This window comes from Aegilops tauschii, chromosome 1, assembly GCF_002575655.3.
Source record: "Aegilops tauschii subsp. strangulata cultivar AL8/78 chromosome 1, Aet v6.0, whole genome shotgun sequence".
In the NCBI taxonomy this organism is placed as follows: domain Eukaryota; kingdom Viridiplantae; phylum Streptophyta; class Magnoliopsida; order Poales; family Poaceae; genus Aegilops; species Aegilops tauschii.
This window is the reverse complement of record NC_053035.3, coordinates 37,806,729-37,826,272: the sequence shown is the minus strand read 5'-3', so window position 1 is coordinate 37,826,272 and position 19,544 is coordinate 37,806,729.

Genomic DNA, 19,544 nt, shown 5'->3' with positions numbered 1-19,544 from the left:
ACACTTCCGTCCATACAAACTTCTTGTCTTTCTTGAGCAACTGTGTCATTGGTTTTGCCACAGTGGAGAATCCTTCAATAAATCTTCTGTAGTACCCGGCCATTCCCAGGAAACTCCGCACATCTGTCACGTTGGCTGGTGGTTTCCAGTCAAGTATGGCTTTGACTTTTTCTGGGTCTACGGCCACGCCTTCTTGGGTTAATATATGGCCTAGGAAACCAACTTGCCTTAGCCAAAATTCACACTTGCTAAATTTGGCGTACAATTGTTGTTCCCTTAATTCTCCCAAAACAATTCTGAGATGTTTAGCATGTTCTTCTAGTGTCCTTGAATATACCAGAATATCGTCAATGAACACCACAACAAATTTGTCCATAAATTTCATAAACACTTTGTTCATGAGGTGGACGAAATATGCGGGGGCGTTCGTCAGTCCAAACGGCATTACTGTGAACTCATATAATTCGTATCTGGAGGTGAATGTTGTCTTAGGGATATCTTCTGTCCGTACTTTTAATTGATGATATCCCGATCTTAAATCAATTTTTGAGAACACCTTGGCTTGTGCGAGCTGGTCAAACAAATCATTTATCCGTGGCATCGGATATTTGTTTTTGATGGTGACCATATTGAGAGCTCGATAGTCTATACACAATCTCAGTGTCCCATCCTTTTTCTTGGCGAATAATACTGGTGAACCCCAAGGTGAGGAGCTGGCTCGAATAAACCCTTTGTCCAGTAATTCCTTTATCTGCTTCTTCAATTCTACCAATTCTGAGGGTGCCATTCTATAAGGTTTCTTATAGATGGGAGTGGTGCCAGGTGCTAGTTCAATGCTGAACTCTATCTCTCGATCTGGTGGCATGCCTGGTAGTTCTTCAGGAAATACGTCAGGGAACTCGCACACCACTGGAACTTTTCTCAGTTCTGAAATGTCCACTTTGTTCAATTTTGGTTGCCGCGACCGTGGTCTCTTTTGAGTGGTAACTTTTATTGTCCTGCCGTGATGGTGGGTGAGAATCACGGTCCGATTGAAACAGTCAATAAATCCCTTGTTGGTGGTCAACCAGTCCATCCCTAGGATGACATCCAGTCCTTTATTTTCCAACACGATGAGATTAGCCTGAAACCTTAATCCTTCGAATTCAATAATCACTCCTTGGCAGTAACTCTGTGTGATCTGCTTATTTCCGGGGGACTTGATGATCATAGATTTTTCCAAAGGAAGTATCGGAAAACCATGTTGCAAAACAAAACTCTTCGAAATGAACGAGTGAGAAGCTCCAGAATCAAACAAAACCGTGGCAGGTACTGTGTTGACAGGGAACGTACCGAGCACGATGTCTGGGGCATTCTGCGCTTCTTCCCTGGTCACATGGTTCAGGTGACCCTTCCTGTGATTGTTGTTGGGGTTGAAATTGTTGCGCTTGGGGGCTGGATTATTCCCACCATTGTTCGGCTTGGGGACCGAGTTCCTTGGCTTTGGGCACTGTTTGGCATAGTGCCCTTCTTCACCACAAGCATAGCAAGTGACCCCTGGATGGTATGTCAAGTCCTTGTCCCTTGAATGAAACTGTCTGGTTGGCCTTAGAGCAGTAGTCGTGGATTTTCCCGCTTCATTCCTCTGAACATCAGTCTTGCTTCGGTTGTTGCGAGCAAGAGTCGTCTTGTCCCTCTTTTGCTTACGAATATCTTCCAGACTGCGACGCTCATTCTCCAAAGTAATGGCCTTGTCAACCAGAGTTTTGAAATCTGGGAAAGTGTGTACAACCAGTTGGCATCTTAGTGCCGGTGCCAGGCCGTCCAAGAATTTTTCCATCCTCTTGTTCTCAGTCATATGCTCGTCGTAGGCATAACGAGATAGCTGGGTAAACTGACTGTTGTATTCCGTCACTGTCATGCCTCTGTGCTTGAGGTCATAAAATTCTCTTTTCTTGATTTTTATGATGCTCCTGGGGATGTGTGCCCCACGAAAACCTTCCTTAAACTCCTCCCAGGTGATGTTATGTTCGCTGGGATGCATGTGTAGGAAGTTCTCCCACCATGCTGCAGCTGCTCCAGTGAGGTAGTGAGGTGCATAAAGCACCTTCTCATGGTCAGAACATTGAGCAATAATCAACTTTCTTTCGATGTCACGAAGCCAATCATCGGCTTCAAGCGGCCTATCAGTGTGAGCAAACGTTGGAGGGCGTGTCTTCTGCAGTTCAGACAACTTGGAGTGTGGTTGGTATGGCTCACGGTGATTCCCCATATTGATGACGTGATTCATCATTTCTTGGTGTTGCTGTTGGCTTTGTTCGAAAAGGCGGCATACTTGAGATAAGGCTGCCTCGCTGTCCTGTTGACTAGACTGTCCCTGAGTGAAGTTGTTGCTTGTCTGTGTTCCATAAACTTCTTCTGGGGGATTTGGCATGGAACGAGTCCACGGACGAGGCATTTTCCACTCTGGGGTATCATTTTGCAAAATTTATGAGAAAAACTGTGTGGCACAAGGAAAATCTTGTAGAGACAAAAATTTAAAAGACCTCAAGATTTTTCAAGGACATAAACGATTTCGCACGGAGAAGGACTACTTAGCACATATCTTACACGCGATACGCAAACATACGATACATCACTCAGGATGTGCGCACACACTCCTGACATGTTATTTAGGCTAGCACACTCCTCCGGGATCCTACATGACGCGCACACAAATACTACAAACTAACGTACATATAAAACATATCATACAAGCAGACACAACGCGCGTCGACTAGGCGCACTCAGTCGGAGATGGTGAAGATGTCCTTCCCCTTGCCGAGGGTAAGACCCAGCGGTGCAGGAGACTCAACCTCCACCTCCTCCCTAATATGCTCCAGGCGTGTAGCACTGCGCTGAGGTGATGGCGCGGGTGCGACAGGCGGTAGTGCGGGTGCGGCAGGCGGTGCAGCTCTGACTGGAGTAGGAGCAATGACCCGGTCGAACTCCTCAGTGGTAGGCAGACGGCGAGCGGTGGCCAAAATGGCCGGTGAATAGGACGCTAAGGACGAGACGAACATCAGTGGCGGTGCCATGTGGAGAAGCTCCTTCCTGCTGGCAGAACCGCCCCGAACTAAGTCCATGCGGGCAGCCACAAGATCGTCCACGAGGTTGTCGAAATCTTCCTCCAGAGCTTTGAGATACTCAACAAGCATCTCGATAGCTTCATCCCGCTCTCCCCTATGGCAGGCGAATGCATAGTGACAAGTATATGGCACATGGCATGGGAGGTAGCGGTAGCGACGAGTCTTCATCGAAGGAAGAATGTCCCGAAGGCGAGCTATCGCCTCACGGGCAGCCATCTGCATGGCATGCCTCTCCGTAGGCATGGCCCTTCCCACAAAACGGAAGTGGCGAGACGCAGAACGTCCTCCCTTGAATTGCACCACGGACTGGTGCATAGACACGTCATCGCTGAGCTTGTGCTGGTAAAGCGTGAACTCCGGACGAGTCGCTGGCCCGATCGCGAGCTTGGTGATGGAGACGAGGAGTTTGACAAACCCCTCGGGAACATTAGTGAACACCCGAGTCTCGCAGATGCTGCTAGCCATCTACAAAAGTAGGCAAAAATTCTGAGTAGTCATGTCATAAATTTATGATGACCAACAGAAAATAGCTACATTTGCAAAATGCTGAAAAAGCACTAAAGACGCTAATAACCGATTAGCGATCGCACCTAGTGGCTTCCTACAGTCAGCCTGGCTTTGATACCAAGCTTGTCATGACCGGTTTTCCAATAAAAATATTTATTGAGAAACCGATCCCTTTTACGGACCAGTAGAGAAGAATTCCTTCTCACGGGTAGACAATTTCTTGATCATAGAAGAAAAACCAGGAGTACTGAATATAATACAAGGTTGAGCGGAGACTGCTCAACAATTTATTATGGACACGCCAATGACACATAAACGCGGATAGGGTGACGTAACTACTAACTCACGATAAAAGCGGTGGTGGAAATATCACAGCGAACTGGGTGACATGACTCCTGAATCTAACAGCTCTTCGAGCGTCGGAGTGAGGCTCGAGGATCCTTATTGTGGGTGGCGGAAGCGTATATAATACAAGTGACCAATATCCAGGATCGCACGGGACTGACTGGGACTCCTCTAGGCGTCGGACTCACTATCAAACTCTTCATCCATGAGATCGCCTTCATCAACATCTGGCCAAATCAATAAGCCAGGTGAGTACTATGGAAGTACTCGCAAGACAGTTCAGACATAAGATATAACAAATGTAAACATGATGCATATGAACAGATTAACAAAGCGCACTCAGACAACGAGATGGTAATGCATGGGAAAGAAAAGGGAAGTCGGGCGGTAGTCCTCCCGAAATCCCAAGGTAATACTGAGGGCCAATCGAGTGTCTGAATGACTCCACGAAAGGATACAAATGAAATAACAATGCCGCAGTCGGGCGTCAAGGCGACACCACATAAAGGGCTTATAATGGAAAATAAATGATAGTGTGTGCCACAGTCGGACGTCTGAGCGACATCACATAAAGGGCTTATATCGAAAGTAAATGACAAGAGTGCCACAGTCGGACGTCTGAGCGGCATCACATAAAGGGCTTATATCGAAAGTAAATGAAAAGAGTGCCACAGTCGGACGTCTGAGCGACATCACATAAAGGGCTTATATTGAAAGTAAATGACAAGAGTGCCACAGTCGGACGTCTGAGCGACATCACATAAAGGGCTTATATTTCATAACTTAATATTTCAGTAGCTCATGAATTTAATTCATTTCAAGGAAACATTCAAGTACGAGATAAACAAAAGGTTAGTCCATCCACAGGAACAACAATCCAAACGGGTATACCACTCAAGCTTGATCACCGGGGATTTACCACGAGACTGACATAGGAACTGACATGGATATGGATAAGTTGGCCACGGTCCTTGACCATAGACACGATGACTCGGAAGGTTTTGACTCTGCAGAGTTTGTACTTTAACCACAGCCAACGGATTTCAGTAGTCACAGGGACTAGTTCCGTTTACGGTGTTTTAGAAGAAACACATCTAACCAGTACACACCCATTCAACATTCCGATGCCAGGAATCACCCTCGGCAACGTTCAAGAAAAACTTTGAGACGGGGAGGCTACAACCTCGCGTAGCATGGGATCAAATTTATATAGGCGCGCTCTAAGGGGTGCCCCCCTCTCGGTCCCAACCGGAAACACCCATGCCCCCTGACCGGATGACTGGCTTTAATCCAGGGCCATGGAACCCTCGTCCCGGCCCCTCTATTTGGTGTGTACACGGAAAGAGGTTAACAGCTTACTAAACCGTATTCTTTGCAGAAAACATGTGGCAGCACGAAAGGGGAAGAACGGTAACGTGACTCAGTCCACGTTAACGTCGGAGTTTATCGGAAGACGTAAGACTGGCATGCTACAACAATACCATCTTACTACCTTCCATGTTACCACATGACCAGGTCATCTCTCAACAAAGATCATGATAACTTTGGAACACACGGTCGGTTGCCTTGCATGCAACGAAATACTCACCGATGCTCCTATGCCATGCACAAACCATTCAAGCAAACATGCAAAACACCCATCATATCAAAGGTTCAAACATGCTTCCCTGGTTCGGAGAAGTCGGAGTCTAGCTCGGCGAAGTTCGCGGCTCCGTCACCTCTTCCGGAACCTACGATATAACGAAACCGTATACTAACGTGAACATCGACGCGTGCATAAAAATTGTTCCAAAAAATTTCCAAATAAATACTATAAAAAACTAGACAAAAATACAAGACTGACAGAAAAAGAGTCAATCAAAAATCATCTTTTATTAAAAAGTTATAAGGGTTTTAGTCCAGGGACTGATCTGTGATGAAACAGAAAAGAACCAGGGACTTGTTTGAAAAACCAGAAAATGGTTCGGAGTAAAAGGCACCAGCCCAAAGAGAAAACGCACTTGCCCGAAGGCGCCAACAGAAAACGGTTCGAGGGGGGAAAAGAAGAGAGGCTGACGGGGGAGGTCCACCCGTCAGGTTTAAAACTCCAATGGAGCTCGCCGGCGCCCGAAGGCTGTGGTGGTCGCCGGCGTCGAACCACGGCGAGGCAGAGAGATCGGAGGGTACCAAGAGTTTCAGGGTGTTCTTCCGCGTCGGTGGGTGGTGGACTCAGTCGTCGGAGAGCACCACGTCGACGGTGACACTTTCTCCGGCGGACGGTGGTTCGGGCGATGGTGGAGTACTCCGGTGGGCGCTGCAAACTCCAAATTGAAGCGCGGGTCAGGAGAGTGGATGCATTAGGAAGCTACTGGCAAGAGTTGAGAGGTAGAGGTGCATGCACGGGGGTGAATCAAGCTGGACCCCGTGGCGGGTCGAGGCGGCCGGAGTTGGGGAAGAAGGCTCCCTCGGGGCTCTTCCAGTGGCTTGGCGTGGTATTGGTGGAGTGCAGAGGTGGTGTGGGTTTGATTTCGAGCTCGGGGCCTCTATTTATAGGCGATCCAAGGGGGTGGCCGTGAATGGGGTAGCTCCGGCGAGCGATTACGGCGAGGCAGTGGTTGGGCAATGGGTTTAGGAGGCTAGGTACCATCAGGGTGGTTCACTGGTGCCGTTCCCCTGCTAAACCTTGGTCGAGCTTGGCGTAATGCGCCGATCCTCGACGGGGCGGCCGTACGGGCACGGCGGCGGCAGAGAGCGCGCTCCGCGCCTAGCAGTTCACGACAAAGGATGGCAGCGCGCACGGGTGAGTGGATGGCCACGCGGTGGCCTCCGGTGGCTTGGGCGGCGCTGGACGGCGCCGTCCACGCTGCGCCTCTCTCTGGCAGCTGCAAAGCCGCTGCTGCCGTCGCTCACGGGGTGGAGCACCTCCTCCTGCTCGTCGCCGACGCCCGCAAACCTCCAGGCGATCGTGCGGCGCAGGGATAAGAAGGAGGGGACAGGGAGCAAGGCGCCACCGCGGGACTGGCGAGATCGACATTGGGCTCTGAAGAAAACGACAGCAGTTTACTGAAACTGTTTAACTGAACTCTGAACATTGACAGCAACAGTGTCCATCAGGTGTTCGACGAAATGATTTGGCATGAAGAAAAAAATTCTGGAGCTGGGACTTGGTAAGGTGACCTCTCAATGCATCTAGAGGCTGCCTGAATTTTCTCAGATTTTTAGGAGGAGAAAACAATTGAATTTCATCAAATTTGGCAAATAAGGTCCAAACTTGCAGCAAGTACAATTTGAAATATTTGAACTGGAGATCAGTGGATCTTCATGGATCTTGGTTGAGGGCTCTAAGGACTAGCTAGGGAAAATGGTTTGGAGGCAAAACTCAAAGTAGAAAGGGTAGCTCCTTTGTAAATCTCCAATAGCCAAAGTAGAGGGCAGAAATATTTTTGATAAGAAATAAATGGAAGAGAAATTTATGGGGAGGTTCAAACTGCTGGATTTGAAGTATATCATGATCCAAAGATGGGGAAAGGCTTATGGGAGGGGATTTCCACTTAGGTCATGGCAAGAGGGATTTTTGAAAGGGGAAAAGATCACTCCAAATGCCATAGGCTATTTTAAAGATTTTTCAAAGGAAATTTCCCAAATGAAAAGCATTTGGTTTTTGAGTCCAAATAAGAAGGGAAATCCTCCAAGACCAAAAATCAAGTCTTGGGTGAATCCAAACAAAACATTTGTCATAAAAGGAAAAAAAATTGAGAGGGAAAGTTCTTTTTAGAAGAAAATTTAAATACCCTCCTCAAATCCAATAAAAGATTTTGATAAAACCAAAAATAAAATTTTGGGTGTCACAGGTTGCCTGCTAACAAGGTTTTTATTTCTTCCAATCCGGCTGCAGCCGCGTCCGTCCATTCGAAATGGTCGGTGCGTCGGAGCAGTATATAGAGTGGCAGTGCCTTTTCTCCTAATCTGGAGATAAAGCGGCTCACAGCTGCCATGCACCCCGCTAGTTTTTGGACCTGCTTTAAGTCTGTTGGCATGGCCAATTGTGACAAGGCTCGGATTTCGGCTGGGTTCGCTTCAATTCCTCTATTGGAGACAATGAACCCGAGCAGTTTTCCGGCTGGAACACCGAAAACACATTTTCCCGGATTAAGCCGTATGACATATGTTCGGAGGTTGTCAATTGTGAGGCGGAGATCGTCGACCAATGATTCGACGTGTTTAGTCTTGATGACCACATCGTCCACATATGCTTCCACTGTCTTGCCATTTTTTCCAAACATGTTTGAATCATGCGTTGGTAAGTGGCACCAGCGTTTTTAAGCCCGAAAGGCATAGTGTTGAAACAAAAAGGCCCGTACGGTGTAAAAATGTCGTTGCGGCCTGGTCGGACTCCTTCATCTTAATCTGATGGTATTGATACCTCTTGAGCACTGCGTTGGTTTTCCCTTGAAGAGGAAAGGGTGATGCAGTAAAGCAGCGTAAGTATTTCCCTCAGTTTCTGAGAACCAAGGTATCAATCCAGTAGGAGGCCATGCACGAGTCCCTCGCACCTACACAAACAAATAAAAACCTCGCAACCAACGCAATAAAGGGGTTGTCAATCCCTTCACGGTCACTTACGAAAGTGAGATCTGATAGATATGATAAGATAATATTTTTGGTATTTTTATAATAAAGATGCAAAGTAAAGAAAGCAAAATAAACGGCAATAGAAATAGCTAAGTGTTGGTAGATTAATATGATGGAAATTAGACCCGGGGGCCATAGGTTTCACTAGTGGCTTCTCTCGAGAGCATAAGTATTACGGTGGGTGAACAAATTACTGTTGAGCAATTGATAGAATTGAGCATAGTTATGAGAATATCTAGGTATGATCATGTATATAGGCATCACGTCCGTGATAAGTAGACCGACTCCTGCCTGCATCTACTACTATTACTCCACACATCGACCGCTATCCAGCATGCATCTAGAGTATTAAGTTCAAAAGAACAGAGTAATGCTTTAAGTAAGATGACATGATGTAGAGGGATAAACTCATGCAATATGAAATAAACCCCATCTTGTTATCCTCGATGGCAACAATACAATACGTGCCTTGCTGCCCCTACTGTCACTGGGAAAGGACACCGCAAGATTGAACCCAAAGCTAAGCACTTCTCCCATTGCAAGAAAGATCAATCTAGTAGGCCAAACCAAACTGATAATTCGAAGAGACTTGCAAAGATAACCAATCATACATAAAAGAATTCAGAGAAGATTCAAATATTGTTCATAGATAAACTTGATCATAAACCCACAATTCAGCGGTCTCAACAAGCACGCCGCAAAAGAAGATTACATCGAATAGATCTCCACGAGAGGGGGGAGAACATTGTATTGAGATCCAAAAAGAGAGAAGAAGCCATCTAGCTAATAACTATGGACCCAAAGGTCTGAGGTAAACTACTCACACATCATCGGAGAGGCTATGGTGTTGATGTAGAGGCCCTCCGTGATCAATGCCCGCTCCGGCAGGACGCCAGAAAAGGCCCCAAGATGGGATCTCACGGGTACAGAAGGTTGCGGCGGCGGAATTAGGTTTTCGTGGATGCTTCTGTTGGTTTGGGGGTACGTAGGTATATATAGGAGGAAGAAGTACGTCGGTGGAGCAACGTGGGCCCCACGAGGGTGGAGGGCGCGCCCCCTACCTCGTGCCCTCCTGGTTGCTTTCTTGACGTAGGGCCCAAGTCATCTGGATCATGTTCGTTCCGAAAATCACGTTCCCGAAGGTTTCATTCCGTTTGGACTCCGTTTGATATTCTTTTTCTGCGAAACTCTGAAATAGGCAAAAAAACAGCAATTCTGGGCTGGGCCTCCGGTTAATAGGTTAGTCCCAAAAATAATATAAAAGTGTATAACAAAGCCCATTAATCATCCAAAACAGAATATAATATAGCATGAAGCAATAAAAAATTATAGATACGTTGGAGACGTATCAAGCATCCCCAAGCTTAATTCCTGCTCATCCTCGAGTAGGTAAATGATAAAAACAGAATTTTTGATGCGGAATGCTACTTGGCATAATTTTTTAATGTAACCCTCTTAATTGTGGTATGAATGTTCAGATCCAAAAGATTCAAGATAAAAGTTTAATATTGACATAAAAGTAATAATACTTCAAGCATACTAACTAAGCAATTATGTCTTCTCAAAATAACATGGCCAAAGAAAGTTCACCCCTACAAAATCATATAGTTTAGTCATGCTCCATTTTCGTCACACAAGAATGCTCTCATCATGCGCAACCCCGATGACAAGCCAAGCAATTGTTTCACACTTTAGTAATCTCAAACTTTTTCAGCCTTCACGCAATACATGAGCGTGAGCCATGGATATAGCACTATGGGTGGAATAGAATATAATGATGGGGGTTATGTGGAGAAGACAAAAAAGGAGAAAGTCTCACATCAACGCGGCTAATCAACGGGCTATGGAGATGCCCATCGATTGATGTTAATGCAAGGAGTAGGGATTGCCATGCAACGGATGCACTAGAGCTATAAATGCATGAAAGCTCAACAAAAAAACTAAGTGGGTGTGCATCCAACTTGCTTGCTCACGAAGACCTAGGGCATTTGAGGAAGCCCATTGTTGGAATATACAAGCCAAGTTCTATAATGAAAAATTCCCACTAGTATATGAAAGTCACAAAACAAGAGACTCTCTATCATGAAGATCATGGTGCTACTTTGAAGCACAAGTGTGGACAAAGGATAGTAGCATTGTCCCTTTTTATTTATTTATTTATTATTATTATTATTTTGGGCCTTCTTTTGTTTAGCATTTCTCTTTTTTTTATTGGGACAATGCTCTATGAATGATGATCATCACACTTCTATTTATTTACAACTCGATACTAGAACAAAGTATGACTCTATATGAATGCCTCCGGCGGTGTACCGGGATAGGCGATGAATCAAGAGTGACATGTATGAAAAAATTATGAACAGTGGCTTTGCCAAAAATACGATGTCAACTACATGATCATGCAAAGCAATATGACAATGATGAATGTCTCATGATAAACGGAACGGTGGAAAGTTGCATGGCAATATATCTCGGAATGGCTATGGAAATGCCATAATAGGCAGGTATGGTGGCTGTTTTGAGGAAGATATAAGGAGGTTTATGTGTGATAGAGCGTATCGTATCACGGGGTTTGGATGCACTGGTGAAGTTTGCACCAACTCTCAATGTGAGAAAGGGCAATGCACGATACCAAAGAGGCTAGCAATGATGGAAAGGTAAGAGTGCGTATAATCCATGACTCAACATTAGTCATAAGGAACTCACATACTTATTGCAAAAATCTACAAGTCATCAAAAACCAAGCATTACGCGCATGCTCCTAGGGGGATAGATTGGTAGGAAAAGACCATCGCTCGTCCCTGACCGCCACTCATAAGGATGACAATCAAAGAACACCTCATGTTTCAATTTTTTTACATAACGTTTACCATACGTGCATGCTACGGGACTTGCAAACTTTAACACAAGTATTTCTCAATTTCACAACTACTCAACTAGCACAACTTTAATATCACTACCTCCATATCTCAAAACAATCATCAAGCATCAAACTTTTCATAGTATTCAACACACTCATAAAAAGTTTTTTTACTAGTCTTGATCACCTAACATATTAGGATTAATTTCCCAATTTAAGCAAATTACCATGCTGTTTAAGACTCTCAAAATAATTTAAGTGAAGCATGAGAGTATAATAGTTTCTATAAAACAAAACCACCACCGTGCTCTAAAGGATATAAGTGAAGCACTAGAGCAAAAACTATATAACTCAAAAGATATAAGCGAAGCGCATAGAGTATTCTAATAAATTCCGAATCATGTGTGTCTCTCTCAAAAGGTGTGTACAGCAAAGATGATTGTGGTAAACTAAAAAGCAAAGACTCAAATCATACAAGATGCTCCAAGCAAAACACATATCATGTGGTGAATAAAAATATAGCTCCAAGTAAAGTTACCGATGGAAGTGGACGAAAGAGGGGATGCCTTCCGGGGCATCCCCAAGCTTTGGCTTTTTGGTGTCCTTAGATTATCTTGGGGTGCCATGGACATCCCCAAGCTTAGGCTCTTGCCACTCCTTGTTCCATAATCCATCAAATCTTTTACCCAAAACTTGAAAACTTCACAACACAAAACTTAACAGAAATTCTCGTGAGCTCCGTTAGCGAAAGAAAACAAAACACCACTTCAAGGTACTGTAATGAACTCATTATTTATTTATATGGATGTTAAACCTACTGTATTCCAACTTCTCTATGGTTTATAAACTATTTTATTAGCCATAAAACAACACACGAAAAACAGAATCTGTCAAAAACAGAACAGTCTGTAGTAATCTGTAACTAACGCAAACTTCTGGAACTCAAAAAAATCAGCCAAAATAGGAAGACCTAGACAATTTGTTTATTGATCAGCAGAAATTGGAATCAATATTTTATCACGTTCTGGTGATTTTTAGCAATTGTTTTCGTGAACAGAAAGTTTCTGGAATTTTCAGCAAGATCAAATAACTATCATCCAAGAAGATCCTATAGGTATAACTTGGCACAAACACTAATTAAAACATAAAAGCAAACCTAACCAGAGGCTAGATCAAATATTTATTCCTAAACAGAAGCAAAAAAACTAAAAAAATAAAAATAAAATTGGGTTGCCTCCCAACAAGCCTTTTCTTTAAAGCCTTTTAGCTTGGCATTGATAATTTTGATGATGCTCACATGAAAGACAAGAATTGAAGCGCAAAGAGAGCAACATGAAACACGTGACAAACACATCTAAGTCTAACATACTTACTATGCATAGGCATCTTATAGGCAAACAAATTATCATAGCAAGCAAAAACTAGCATAAGCAAGGAAGAGGAAAGAAACAATAGCAATCTCAACATAACGAGAGGTAATTTATTATCATGAAAATTTCTACAAACATATTTTCCTCTCTCATAATAATTACATATAGGATCATAAGAAAATTCAACAATATAGATATCATAAAACATATTCTTTACACGATCCACATGTATGCAAAGTTGACTCTCTTCCAAAATAGTGGGATTAACATTAGCTAAAGTCATGACCTCTCCAAACCCACTTTTATCAAAAACTTCATAAGATTGATCCAAATCCAAATATGTGGGATCTAAATTTGACACTCTTCCAAACCCACTTTCAATACTATTGCAAACATTATTATCAATCTCATATTCATCATGGGGCTTAAATAAATTTTCAAGATCATAAGAAGAATCACCCCAATCATGATCATTGCAACAAGTAGTAGACATAGCAAAACCAGCATCCCCAAGCTTAGGGTTTTTCATATTATTAGCACAATTGACATTAAGAAAATTTATAGTAAAACTATTGCAATCATGCTTTTCATCAAAGGAACTACCAAGTATGGGTGCAATAGCAACGATCTCATGTTTAACGTAAGGTACTATAGCAAATTCATCTTCATAAATATTGGCATCGTGGCCACAAGGATAGCAAGCATCATGTTCATCAAGGGATATTTCACTCAAATCATCGGAATAATAATTATCTATAGATTCGTGCATATCATTATTTTCTTTAGAAGCAACGGTCATTCTTCCAATAAATTCTTTGACATAGACATTATGAGCATAGTTTTCATAGCAATATTCAAGTATGTCAAGATTTTCATATTCGTAAAGAATAGTATCATACTTTTCAAACAAAGAAGCAACTTCATAAGAACCCTTAAAAGCAACAAATTCTTCAATTTGTTCGATATCATAGTAGCTATAAACACCCTTTGCATAAGAAGATAAGATTTTATTTTCGTTAAACTCACATAGGTAGGGAAGGTGTTTTTTAGGGGTCTTAGAGCAACAAGTAATATCACAAATTTCACAAAGATTCCAAGCATAACACAGCAATTTGTTTATTTGATTCCATAAGAGTTTCCCTTTTCAGACAAACGGTGATGCACAAAATGTGCATGCTCATCTAAAGATTTCCCATCAACTAGGCTAGTTGGGGTTTCAGCACGAGCGCATAAGGATCGAAGATGATCCAAGTAGAACACTTTAAGTGGATCCATATCAATAGATTTCTAGCAAGCAAAGATGTAAGCAAATAGAAGGCACGTGGAAACACAAACAAAAAGGCATACGGGAAGAAGGCGAATAAAACGGCAAGGGTGAAGTGGGGGAGAGGAAAACGAGAGGCAAATGGCAAATAATGTAATGCGGGAGATAAGAGTTTGTAATAGGTACTTGGTATGTTGACTTTTGCGTAGACTCCCCGGCAACGGCGCCAGAAATCCTTCTTGATACCTCTTGAGCACTGTGTTGGTTTTCCCTTGAAGAGGAAAGGGTGATGCAGTAAAGCAGCGTAAGTATTTCCCTCAGTTTTTGAGAACCAAGGTATCAATCCAGTAGGAGGCCACGCACGAGTCCCTCGCACCTACACAAACAAATAAAAACCTCGCAACCAACGCAATAAAGGGGTTGTCAATCCCTTCACGGTCACTTACAAAAGTGAGATCTGATAGATATGATAAGATAATATTTTTGGTATTTTATAATAAAGATGCAAAGTAAAGAAAGCAAAATAAACGGCAATAGAAATAGCTAAGTGTTGGTAGATTAATATGATGGAAATTAGACCCGGGGGCCATAGGTTTCACTAGTGGCTTCTCTCGAGAGCATAAGTATTACGGTGGGTGAACAAATTACTGTTGAGCAATTGATAGAATTGAGCATGGTTAGGAGAATATCTAGGTATCATCATGTATATAGGCATCACGTCCGTGATAAGTAGACCGACTCCTGCCTGCATCTACTACTATTACTCCACACATCGACCGCTATCCAGCATGCATCTAGAGTATTAAGTTCAAAAGAACAGAGTAATGCTTTAAGTAAGATGACATGATGTAGAGGGATAAACTCATGCAATATGAAATAAACCCCATCTTGTTATCCTCGATGGCAACAATACAATACGTGCCTTGCTGCCCCTACTGTCACTGGGAAAGGACACCGCAAGATTGAACCCAAAGCTAAGCACTTCTCCCATTGCAAGAAAGATCAATCTAGTAGGCCAAACCAAACTGATAATTCGAAGAGACTTGCAAAGATAACCAATCATACATAAAAGAATTGAGAGAAGATTCAAATATTGTTCATAGATAAACTTGATCATAAACCCACAATTCATCGGTCTCAACAAACACACCGCAAAAGAAGATTACATCAAATAGATCTCCACGAGAGAGGGGGAGAACGTTGTATTGAGATCCAAAAAGAGAGAAGAAGCCATCTAGCTAATAACTATGGACCCGAAGGTCTGAGGTAAACTACTCACACATCATCGGAGTGGCTATGGTGTTGATGTAGAGGCCCTCCGTGATCAATGCCCGCTCCGGCAGGACGCCGAAAAAGGCCCCAAGATGGGATCTCACGGGTACAGAAGGTTGCGGCGGTGGAATTGGGTTTTCGTGGATGCTTCTTTTGGTTTGGGGGTACGTAGGTATATATAGGAGGAAGAAGTACGTCGGTGGAGCAACGTGGGCCCCATGAGGGTGGAGGGCGCGCCCCCCTACCTCGTGGCTTCCTATAAGCTTCCTTGACGTAGGGTCCAAGTCTCCTGGATCATGTTCGTTCCGAAAATCACGTTCCCGAAGGTTTCATTCCGTTTGGACTCCGTTTGATATTCTTTTTCTGCGAAACTCTGAAATAGGCAAAAAACAGCAATTCTGGGCTGGGCCTCCGGTTAATAGGTTAGTCCCAAAAATAATATAAAAGTGTATAACAAAGCCCATTAATCATCCAAAACAGAATATAATATAGCATGAAGCAATCAAAAATTATAGATACGTTGGAGATGTATCAGGTATCCAGAGTAAGCATCGAGGAAACACAATGAGTCGTCTCCCGCGTTGCGTCAATAATCTGGTCAATACAGGGCAGTGGGAAAGGGTCCGTAGGGCAAGCCTTATTGAGGTTTTTTAAATCGACATAAAGGCGCCAGGATTTATCCTTCTTCGGCACCATGACCAAGTTGGCTAGCAAGTCCGGGTGCTTGATTTCTCTAGTGAACCTGGCCTCGAGTAGTTTGGCTAGCTCCTCCCCCATAGCATGTCGTTTGGGTTCGGAAAATCGCCGCAGCATTTGCTTGACTAGTTTGAATCCCTTCATTATGTTGAGGCTATGTCCGGCCAGTCTGCGTGGGATCCCGGGCATGTCCGAAGGGTGCCAGTCAAAGATGTCCCAATTTTCGGGCAAGAACGCTCGTAGGGCGGCATCGACCGTCGGATCCAGCGGTGCTCCAATGGACGCTGTTTTGTTGGGATCCGTTGGGTGCACTTGAAATTTAACTATTTCATCTGCTGGTTTGAAAGAGGTGGATTTGGGCCTCTTATCGAGGATCACATCATCTTTATCCACTGCAGATCGCAAGGTGGTTAGTTCTTCGACCGCAAGGGCTTTGGATAGTGCCTCGAGGGCTAAGGCAGTTTTATTTTCGGCACAGAGTGCTTTATCCGGATCACTTGTAACTGTGATTATTCCATTGGCCCCCGGCATTTTAGGCTTCATGTACCCGTAATGGGGTATGGCTTGGAAGCGTGAGAAGGCATCCCGTCCCAAAAGGGTGTGATATCCGCTGTTGAAGGGGGCCGCGTGGAAGAGCAACTCTTCGGACCTGTAATTCTCAGGCGTGCCGAATACTACATCGAGTTTCATTTTCCCCGAACATCGTGCTTCTCGACTGGGGATAATGCCTTGAAAGGTGGTACTGCTTTGCTCGATGCGGGCCTTGTCAACTTGCCTCTTCTCGAGCGTGTCCTCGTAGATGAGGTTAAGTCCGCTGCCACCGTCCATCAGCACTTTGGTGAGTCGAAAGCCATTGATGACCCACATGTATAGGGGATCTATCATAGTCCTTTCGATAAGCAAGAGTGTCGAACCCAATGAGGAGCAGAAGGAAATGACAAGTGGTTTTCAGCAAGGTTTTCTCTGCAAGCACTGAAATTATCAGTAACAGATAGTTTTATGATAAGACAAATCGTAACGGGTAACAAGTAATAAAAGTAAACAAGGTGCAGCAAGGTGGCCCAATCCATTTTGTAGCAAAGGACAAGCCTGGACGAACTCTTATATAAAGCAAAGCGCTCCCGAGGACACATGGGAATTGTTGTCAAGTTAGTTTTCATCATGCTCATATGGTTCGCGTTCGTTACTTTGATAATTTGGTATGTGGGTGGACCGGTGCGTGGGTGCTGCCCTTCCTTGGACAAACCTCCCACTTATGATTAACCCCTCTCGCAAGCATCCGCAACTACGAAAGAAGAATTAAGGTAAACCTAACCATAGCATCAAACATATGGATCCAAATCAGCCCCTTACGAAGCAACGCATAAACTAGGATTTAAGCTTCTGTCACTCTACCAACCCATCATCTACTTATTACTTCCCAATGCCTTCCCCTAGGCCCAAAACAATGGTGAAATGTCATGTAGTCGACGTTCACATAACACCACTAGAGGAAAGACAACATACATCTCATCAAAATATCGAACGAATACCAAATTCACATGATTACTTATATAAAGACTTCTCCCATGTCCTCAGGAAAAATGTAACTACTCACAAAGCATATTCATAATCATAATCAGAGGAGTATTAATTATCATTAAGGATCTGAAAATAAATCTTCCACCAGATAAACCAACTAGCATCAACTACAAGGAGTAATCAACGCTACTAGCAACCCACAAGTACCAATCTGAGGTTTTGGGACCAAGATCGAATACAAGAGATGAACTAGGGTTTGACAGGAGATGGTGCTGGTGAAGATGTTAATGGAGATTGACCCCCTCTCGATGAGAGGGTCGATGGTGATGATGATGGCGATGATTTCCCCCTCCCGGAGGGATGTTTCCCCGGCAGAACAGCTCCACAGGAGCCCTAGATTGGTTCCGCCCAGGTTTTGCCTCGAGGCGGCGGCGCTTCATCCCGAAAGCTTCCTTCTGATTTTTTTTCCAGGTCAAAACACACCATATAACCAAAGATGGGCAACGGAGGCCTGCCAGGGGGCCCACAAGGTCGGGGGGCGCGCCCAGGGGGTAGGCCGCACCCTCCACCCTTGTGGCTAGCTGGTGGCCCCCCTCTAGTACTTTCTTCGCCCAATATTTTTTATATATTCCAAAAACATGCTCCGTGAAGTTTCAGGACTATTGGAGTTGCGCAGAATAGGTCTCTAATATTTGCTCCTTCTCCAGTCCAGAATTCCAGCTGCGAGCATTCTCCCTCTTCATGTACACCTTATAAAATAAGAGAGAAAAGGCATAAGTGTTGTGATATAATATGTAATAACATCCCATAATGCAATAAATATCAACATAAAAGCATGATGCAAAATGGACGTATCAACTCCCCCAAGCTTAGACCTCGCTTGTACTCAAGCGAAAGCCGAAATCGATAAATATGTCCACATGTTTAGAGATAGAGGTGTCGATAAAATAAAAATACGGACATGAGGGCATCATGATCATCTTTAGAACAGCAACATATAATGCCATATAATTTCTTATGCTAAAGTAACAATTCGTTCACAAGGCAGAGTATGAATCAGAAACTTTATTGCAAACTAACAAACTATGATCTCAGTCATTGGAGCAATTGCAATTTATCATAACATCGGAAGAGTCAATTCAAGAGCTTTTCAGCAAGTCCACATACTCAACTATCATATAATATTTCACAATTGCTAACACTCACGTGATACTTATGGGTTCAAAGTTTCAATCGGACACAGAGAAAGATAGGGGCTTATAGTTTTGCCTCCTAACTTTACCTCAAGGGTAATGTCAACAATAATACTTTATGAAAACCCACATCCGAGGGGATATATATATATATATCCGAGTCTCTCCAACACACAGAGCTTGCCAAAGGAAAAAGTGTAAAAAGGAAAGGTGAGGATCACCATGACTCTTGTCTAAGGGTAGAAGATAAAAGATAGGCCCTTCGCAGAGGGAAGCAGAGGTTGTCATGCGCTTTTATGGTTGGATGCACAAAATCTTAATGCAAAAGAATGTCACTTTATATTGCCGCTTGTGATAAAGACCTTTATTATGCAGTCTGTCGCTTTTATTTCTTCCATATCACAAGTTCGTATAAAGCTTATTTTCTTCACACTAATACATCATGCATATTTAGAGAGCAATTTTTATTGCTTGCACCGATGACAACTTACTTGAAGGATCTTACTCAATCCATAGGTAGGTATGGTGGAATCTCATGGCAAAACTGGGTTTAGGGATGTTTGGAAGCACAAGTAGTATCTCTACTTGGTGCAAAGAATTTGGCTAGCATGAGAGGGAAAGGCAAGCTCAACATGTTAGAGGATCCATGACAATATAACTTCTATTCGGATATAAGAAAACATAACACATTATGTTGTCTTCCTTGTCCAACATCAACTTTTTAGCATGTCGTATTTTAATGAGTGCTCACAATTACAAAAGATGTCCAAGATAGTATATTTATATGTAAAACCTCTC